This window comes from Meleagris gallopavo, chromosome 26 (assembly GCF_000146605.3).
Source record: "Meleagris gallopavo isolate NT-WF06-2002-E0010 breed Aviagen turkey brand Nicholas breeding stock chromosome 26, Turkey_5.1, whole genome shotgun sequence".
NCBI classification, from domain to species: Eukaryota; Metazoa; Chordata; class Aves; order Galliformes; family Phasianidae; genus Meleagris; species Meleagris gallopavo.
The window spans coordinates 2047060-2055905 of NC_015036.2; the positions used below are offsets into that span (position 1 = coordinate 2047060).

The 8846-nt window shown below is 53.5% G+C and overlaps 1 protein-coding gene across 1 annotated transcript in view; it reads left to right on the plus strand.

Moving 5' to 3' along the window:
- The window catches only part of LOC100547960 (protein CEPU-1), a 252773-nt gene that overhangs the window by 138339 nt on the left and 105588 nt on the right, over positions 1 to 8846 (plus strand). The gene's annotated exons all lie outside the window — the stretch shown is intronic.

Sequence of the window (8846 nt, forward strand, 5' to 3'; positions counted from 1 at the left end):
TTGGCTTCTTGGTCACCTGTCTGTGTGGTTTTAGCATTCACTGGCACCACCGATACTGCACTTACACTTTAATTAATTTGCAGCCATGGAGCTGCCCTTCCAGTTATATGTGTGGAAATTGCAAGTGTGGGAAGCACAGCTGCTGTGCAACCATCCCACCACTGCACTGTGATTGCACCTGTTGTGCCGTCAGCGTGCAGCCAAGGTGGACTTTTGGTGGCTCTCTGGCATGGATGGGGGAATGGTGGAATCACAGAGCTGACAGGTGACCCACAGAGCTCACGGAGGGCAGCATCACCCAGAAATCACACCCACACCCGGAGTGATGATGCTGCAAAGGCTGCTGGTAGAAGCCAAGCGCACATCTTTTGGGGTGCAGCAGTGGGATTTTTTCCATTTTTGCCCAAATCTGTTGCATTTATGATGTTAAGCAACCTCTTTTCCCTTGGTGATTTGCCACGTGTGACAATCCTGCTGTTGAGAAGGGTCCCACTCAGCAGACTTGGGCTGATGAAGCTGAGCTCAGTGCCTGTCACACATCTCAATCTCCCCCTTTTCATTGGAACAAGGAAAGCTGTTTTCCTGCCTCTCGAAGCTGGTTGAGACCTACAGATGACGAGCACTGTAACGTAATGCATTTTTATCATTATTAAGCTCCCAGCGCCTCTTTCCCTGTCAGTACAATCAGGCTAATGAGATGTACCCACAGCTCCCAGAGCTGGGAGGACAATTCGGTCCATTTCTTCCGTTTGGATGGAGCAGAGCGCTGTTGGTTGCCCGGATCCCTCTGCCACCACTGATGCCAGCTGGTGCAGGCTCCAGGACCGGGGGCCAGGGTCCTCCCTGGTGCACCATCATTGACTTTAATTGGGCTCCGCCAGGGAGAGGTTTGGATTGCGGATCTGCTGGCGGTGGGTTGGTGCCAGATGGCAGATCTCCATGTCCTCTTCCCCTACAGCCTGAAGGCAGAGAGGGGAAAGAGCCTCGCGAAGGGGAAAAATGGGCAGAGAATCCTGAAACACAATGAGGACTGATTCAAAGCTGCTGCGCTCCAACCCGGTTTGCTCATTATGCGGTTGTAATTGGCATCTGAGATGTGTGCTTACAAGCAAAGCCTTGCTACCCCGTGGCCAAGTTCTGCAGTGACGTCACTGCCCTCCCCAAAACACCGTTTCTCCTTACTTATCACAGAGTCATTAAGGTTGGAAAAGACCTCAAAGATCATCTGGTCCAACCATCAGGCCTTTCTCCCACCGTGCCCACTGAACCTTGTCCTTATGGCTCTATGACACTAATGGTGAAGTGATTTAATTACCAGCCTGGGTGTCCTGAGGGAGGGCCACGACTCCTTCAACCATCTCAAAGCATTGGGGCTTCGTGGGGGGACAGCAGGGCTCTGTGCTGGTGGTGGACTTTGGTCGTGTAGGAAACCCTTGGCTTTCATCCTCCTCACCGTGAACCCTTCTGCTCTGAATCTTCTCTCCCATTTTGATATTCCCTTTGGTGCTTTAGAGCTAGCTTGTGGCTATTTTATAAATCTATCTATATATGTATAGTTAAGAAAAAATGGCCCAATTGTGGCTTTTCACACGCGTTCCTCACTCTGCAAAGAAGAGCAGCGATGGGAGGAGGTGGCAGCGATTGGTATAGGCACAGTGGGATGTGGGGACGCGGGGGGTTCCCCAAAGCAGCCCAGAGCTGTCACCCAGAGCCCCTTCTGTCACTGCTCCATCTGTGCCTCGTGGGTTATCTGAGGACGTGGGGTCCACAGAGCAGCAGTCAGAAGGGAGCAGCGCCGTAGTACAACCACATGGAAGCTGATAACTCACAGTGATGGCTTTGCCAGCAGGGAGGAAAAAAAAAAATCCAACACCCTGTAAATTTGCTTTGTTTTGATATTCAGCTACTCCTTTTTCTCGTGGAGTATGTGCTAATGTGTATGATAGCTCCGTGGCGGTGTCAGAACAAAATATTCAGATGGTTCCCACCAGTTGGTGCTTGGCGAGCTGTTTCCGAAGGCTGGTGTGGAAGAGGGGAGCATCTTCGTGTCAGCATCCCCCCGCTCCCTCCTGCCTTCATCTCAGGCCTCCATCCTCACCGAAATGAGCAGCAAATCAATGTGTGCCTAATAAAAGATGATTGGAAATTGCTAATAGGAGTGTGGGAGGGCAGCCTTGCCGCCCGGAGCCGAGATGAGTATGGATTTTCTCTTGCCAAGGATTGTAAACACTGCTGAGCTCCCCAGGGAGCCCCGGATGCTCACCCTCTCCTTTTGCCCTCATCGTTCTCCAGCAGCCTTAAAGGAGCCCAGTAATGGCAATTAGCTGCATTAATTAGCAAGAGCTAGCAGCACTTAGCCCCCATCCCAAGCTGTGCATGCTCTGGAAGGCATGTGATAAATGAGGGCGTCGGGTGGGGAGGTTCTCAGTGCCTTGGTGCTGGGTCCAATCTCTGTTCCCCATAACTGGGAGCCCCTTATTTCTTTACGGTGACCCCACCGCCTCCCCGGGCAGCCTGTTCCATTGCATTACCATCCATTCAGAGAAGAAATTTTCCCTAATATCCAACCAGCAGATGCAAAACCCCTTCTGGGCTGGTGCATGTGGTCCATCCGTGTCACAGGACAGCCCTTCTGTGCCCAAAGGCAGCTTTCAGGATGCTCTTTCTTTGGAGTAAGGTTCCCAGTGCCAGGACACGGAGCTTTGAGGTGTGATGCCCAAAGCTCTGCTTGGCAGCAGCCCGCGCATCACCGTGGCCAAAAGTATTAATGCAGGGGAAAAGTTAACCACACTTACTGAACTGCAAAAAAGGTTGTTTTTATACCCCTTTATTGGAATATAAAGACAGCTTTTATAACCTTTTAAAGGGACATAAAAGCAGCTCGGAGACTTGAAAGCTCGCTCCAATTTAAGACGGCGTGGCGGTGCTGACAGGTTTGGGATGCGGTTGCAGGGAGGAGAAGGGGATGCTGCAGGTCCTCCTGGAGGTGGCACGTGCTGCTGGGGTGCACGCTGCAATGGGATCCCTCCTCTCCCCCCATCGACGGGGATTTGCCTTCATGCCCTGTGTTGGCACAGCGGTCGCTGGGACGCGACATGAACAGCAGAGTGACCTTTCCAGCAGCCCCACGGCACAGGTTGAATATGGAGAGGCTGTGATGCTCCCTTCTCCCTATGCCACCTCCCAGATAATAAAGCTTCCAGACAGAGTGCTGCATGGCCACGAAGAGGAAGGGAGCGGGAGCAGCTGCTTCTAATTTTGCTTCGTGGGGAGGGAGGGAGGTGATGCTGAGAGCACCCCGCATTCTCTGCACATATTTTTCATCATTATAGGCAGAAATGCCAGAGTGGTGACAGATATTAATGCAGTTCACGCCGGGAGAAAATCTTCTTTCCATCAGACTCAATGTTCAGCAAGAGGGCAGTGCCATTTGCAGCCCTCGGGAGGATGTGTTTGAAAGGTGATGTGTTTTTTCCCTGGGAAGTTTTATTCCGAGATGAAGTTCAGATTGGAGCAAGGGCACCTGGATCCATCACAGTGGGGCTGCTCCGTGCCGTGGATCCAAGCAGATGTGCTGGAGAGGCATTGGGATTTGGGTGCAGCCCGAAGTGCCCACGCAGAGCCCGGGGATGTCACTGCCACGTGTGGCTGTTTGGGGGCCCGTGGTCCATCCCATGGCACACAGCTGTAAGGTCTGCAGAGTTCCTCTGCACAGTGCTGCGCTTCCTCGCGCCCCTCAGCCTCCTTTTATTTGCTTATCCCACTAAATATTCATCAGTAACATTTAAGACAAAGGAAAGAGATAATTACAAGGGGAGAATTTTTTTGCAGTATTAAAGGTTAACAGAATTCTTGGCATTTGTGCCTTGTCGATCTCCGTGTAATTATGCTCATTTCCCAGAATTCAGAGGTGACTGTGCCTGTTAACGCTCAAAGATGGTACCCCGGGAATTAAATTTATGAGATCATTTCTCAAGATCTTCAGATTCAACCCAAGCATCCTGCTTAATGGCACGGTCATTATTAATATTATTCTTGGACCCGCCGCGCGGGGCAGAGGACGGGTGGCAAACAGAACACTGATGCATGTGGGCAGCAGCACGCCTGGCTTTTGTTCCTGAGCCATTTGGCAACCTCAGTGCTTTGTGAAATGAGCATTTCGCTTTGGGTTGGCGGGAGCTGCAAAGGTGTGGGTTGGAGGTCCAGCAGAGCAGCGCCGTTTTGGCTGTCGGGAGTCGGGATGGGAGCATTTGCATCTCCGCAGCTCTGGTGTTTAATGAGAAAACAAGTGTTAGCCCATGCGACGTGCCTTATCAGTGCACAACAGGAGGCAAAAGCAGAGGAGGAAAGCTTGGTTCTTTGCATTCCTCGTGTCCGTGCTGGAGCTGCTGAGGAGCTGAGGTGAGCACCGAGGCACGGCTCGCTTTGCTTTGCCGCCTGAGCAGACTTTTCCTCCCCTTGCACACTTAGTGCTGTTAAGATGCAGAGCGGGTAGGGTTGCGGAGCGCTGGGTTCATGTCATACGCTTACACAGTGCTATTGGATGGCCCACGGCGTGGTTTTACCCCATGTCGTTCCCCTGATTCGTCCCACCTGACGCTGTGAGCAGAGGGGCTGCGCTCCTGAGCGCTAACACAGCACGGCCTTGCAGCCATGCAACGAGCTGCAGATTGATATGAAACCAATATCGATCCGTACCACGCACAGCTGGGATCAATCCCCTTTGATATCTTCCCCTGTGCCAGTGTGGCTCGGCATCTTTGAGAATTCTCTAGTAGACATGTTTAATATGACAGCGGCACGTATGGAGGTGTCACTCCATCAATGCATATGTTGTGTTGGGTGGGCTGTGCTCCGAGGCTGAGATAGTGAGAACTGTCAGAAAGGAGCAATCAGTAAATCAGAGCGTCTCCTTAAGGGGACTTGCCCATGGGGATGGGGGGGTCACCATCCCTGGGGGTGTTGCAGAGCTGTGAGGATGTGGGCAGTGGGCACAGTGGGGTGGGCTGGGGTTGGACTTGAGTTGCAACAGGTTGGGAAAAGCAGAAAGCGGAGCTGGGAGGGGCTGCGTGGATGGCTTTATGCATTTTGCATGCTGTCTGTGCCCACTGCTTGGCACCGGTGTCAGGGAATGAGGGCTGAGCGCCCGCGGGGACACTCCACACATTCAGAAAAACGGCCCCAAATGGCCCCAAATGCAATTTCTCCGCTCAATGCAGGGAAAGCCTTTGGGGCAAGAAGGGCTCAGAATGGCTCCAGCCAAGGAAGGCTCTCAATCATTGCTTCTTAATTGGGGTCGGCGTTAACAAGGGGATAAATGAGGCAGTGTGGTGAGCAGAGCAGGAGCCCACATCCTTTGTGTGCCGTGAATGGGCACTGCTGTGCAGGGCTCAGTGCTGTGTGTGTGCACCTGACTGATGCCAAGCAGTGAGGCCGTGTTTGCAGCAATGGACCTGATGGAGAATAATGCAGCGCCGTAGCATGGAGGGGATTGTGAACGGTTTGAGCATAAATTATGGTTCTGATCATATTTGGCAATTTCAGACTAAAAATAAATGTGGACTTTGGGGTTATAGATTGCCATCTATCAGCTTCGTGAAAAGGAGAAAAAAAAGGAATTAAAAGCCAAATCCGGCCATACAAATTGCCTGGCTGTGACCTACTTATGGAAAGTCAGGTTTTTTGTTGGTTTTTTTTTTTTTCCTCCAGAATTGAACTCTCTCAGTATGGGGAGGTGCGGGCTGTGTGTGTGTGTGTAGGTTTGCTGGCTGCTGGGTGTGAGGGCATCCATCGAGCAGCCCCCGAGCAGATGCATGGGAGAGGGATGCTGTGTAGTTCTGGGCACGCGGGAAGAGGTGGAAATTGTTTTATTTCAGTTGATGGAGGAGTGTCAGCAGCAGGCTTGCATCAGGGCATGGGACCACTCAGCGATGCACATTGGCCTTGTTTGTTCCGTTTCACCCCAAAGCAGGAGGTTTTGCTGGAAGGCTCAGTGCTGAGCAGATTCCTGCAGCAGTGGGGAATGCTGGCTGGGGCTGGGTTTGGGCTTACAGTTGCAACTGATCTCGGGCAAACATTGTGCAGAAGTCATGGCTGGGCTTTGGGGGAGCACAGGGGCGAAGGAGGGGAGCGTGCCCCAGGAGCTGCTGCAAAGTGGCACTGCCGAGTCTCACCCTGTCCAATCTCACTGGAAAATTGAGTCATTATCTCTCCCCTCCCCAGATATTGCCTCCTTTGCACAGCAGCACCCATGGCTCCTTGTGGCGGTGTCCCTGAGAGCTCTCAGCATCCTCCCTGCTGCTCACTGCTCCCCTGCATCCCTCCGTGCGATGCTCCCCGCCCCTCCTGCTCACAACTGCTGCCAGGAGGGGGGGCCTTCAGCCTTGGAGGCTGCGAGAGGAGATAAATATGTGTGCAGAGCAGGTGTGTGTGCGCCCGGCTCGTTCCGCTTGTTTCCTGCCTGTTGCTTGCGAAGGAAGGAGATTTTTATCTGAGCAGGAAGAAAGCAAAGGAGCTGAAAGCAAGGCGAGGTGCTGCTTTGCAAGCATCTTCGGCCGTGCATGGCAGGCTCTGCTGCTGTGGTCAAAAAGCAGCGAAGGAAAAAAGGCTCTCTCATCCCCAGAGGAGGCTACAAAGCTCTCTTTCTCTTCCTGCTGAACCTTCGCAGCTGGACTCGGTTGCTGGCTCCTCTGCTGCTGGAGCGACTGAATTATTGAAAGGAATCTTGATTTTGTTTTCTCTTTGCTGTTTTCATGCGTTGCGTTTATTGTCTATAGATATTTTTAAAGTCTGAAGCAATTACAGCTGTCAGAAAAGAGACGAGCTGTGACAGGCTGATTTATATGTACATTGCATGTATGCAAGAGAGGGAGAGCGGGATGGGCAGGGATTCTGCTGGGCATTGGTATGCAGGAACCAGCCATTTAAATTCCTTGGGACTCGCAGGCAACACCAAGCATCTCCTAACAGGGTTGGTTGGTGGCTTTGGGTTGGGATGTCTGAAACTGCAAGCCTTTTGAGGTCCTCCTGCTCTCAGCACTGACAGGTGCTTTCTGTCCTGATGGAGGGTGCCCAGCTTGAATGTTGCTTTAGGAGTTTGCATGGCTGCAGTCCTTGTGATCCCATTGGTTTTGCTGATGAAGGAGCCTGTCACAGCCCAGGCAAAGGGAGCAGGGTGTGTGCTGAGGTTCCTGTGCATGAGGGCAGCTAATAAGTAGCACAGGGTGGTCCCAAAAGGATGCTCCAGCAAAATCAGTGCCTCTTGTTCCTCGCTGACTTACACATCCCTGAAAATTCCCTGCTCCAGGGGAAATGCAGCCCTGCACGTGGAGTTTCATTCTGTCACAAACTCATCTTGCTGTTTGCATCTAGGTTTTGTGGCTGCAAAAGTTGTGAAGCCCTCCTGCACTGAGCAGGGTGAGCTGCAGAGCTCCCTCCTCCCGCTGAGGGCTGCAGAGAGCTGCTCCCTTCTCCAGGGAGCCGGGAAGTGGAGGGAGGGAATGCAGGGCAGCACGTCCCAGCAGTGCTGGATTCATAAAGCAGAGCCTTCGGAAGGGAAAGGAGTCAGGAGAGAGATGCAAAGCAATCCCCTTCTCATATGACCTATCAGTGCGCACAATAATAATAAAGCTTTATTTGATTGAGTGTTTCCTCTGCCTGGCACAGCTCATAATGTTTGAGAGATTAAATAGCACAGTTAGTGAATTAAGCAGTAGTTTACAGGGGATTCGGAGACTCCGGGGATTAGTAACGGGCTATGGATGCTTTCACATCTAGGTCACCCCTCGGAATCCAGCTCAGGTTGGCAGTGATTTAAAGCCCACAAAAATTCCCCGGTGCGGGGCGAGGGCTGCAGAGCGTGCGGCGAGGGATGGAGGAGGGAGGATTTGGGGATGGGGCACTGTGTGAGCGGGGGGTGCGGGGCTGCAGGAGCTGAAGGCAAAGCACCTCTCTGTGGCTGCGGGATGTTATGCTCTGAGGATGGCTCCCAGCACCTTTTGCCAGCACGAAGCTGTGCCTGGAAATATTATTAACGCGTCCGGCCGCTAGCGGAGGGAATGAGGAACTGCTCGGCATAAGCAAATGCGCTATCTGTTAAATTATGAGCTGATAAAAAGTACTCGGGGACTGAGCTTGCAGCTGGGGAGGAATTTAGCACTGACGCTCATGTCTGTGAGGTGCAGAGGACCAGGGGGGCACCCTCCTGCCTCTCCTCGTCGCTGTCTGCACGGGTTTTTTTTGGTGGGTGAGGGGAAGTGTGGGAAGGGGGAACCATCCCGCGCCTCAGTTTCCCCTCCTGCGCAGTGCCTTTGTGCCCGGGGAGGGGATGGTGTGGAGGCAGAGGGGGGTAAATATCAGAGGTCGTTTGGCTGCCGGGTGCAGGTAAGCACGCCGGGAAGTGAGGAGGGGAGAGGGGGGGAGGTACCCCATCCCATCCCATCCCCATGGAGCACGGTGCGGTGGGGGTTAAGGCGGCCGTCCTTCGCCTGAGAGCGCGCGCCCACTGCCTGCGCGCGGCTGTGCGGTGCTGTGAGCGTGCGGGAGCCAAAGTGCCGGTCAGTGATGGAGCCGCTGCCATGACAACCCCGGGCAGACAGCCTGCGTGCCGCGCAGGGATGCTCCCGAGCAGCCGTGCCGCCGGGGCTGGGATGCTGCCGCCCTTCTGCACCCCGTCTGCCCCACTGCTGCGCTGAGAGCAGCCCCTGCTGCAGCCCCAACCCGCAGCCACCTCCTGCACCCGGCACCGAGGAGCGCCGCGTCCGGACATCGCCTGCAGCTCCGCGGGGAAGTTTCGATCTTGCGACAGAATCGGCATTTGGGGAGCTTTGGTTTTTTTGGGGCTTTTT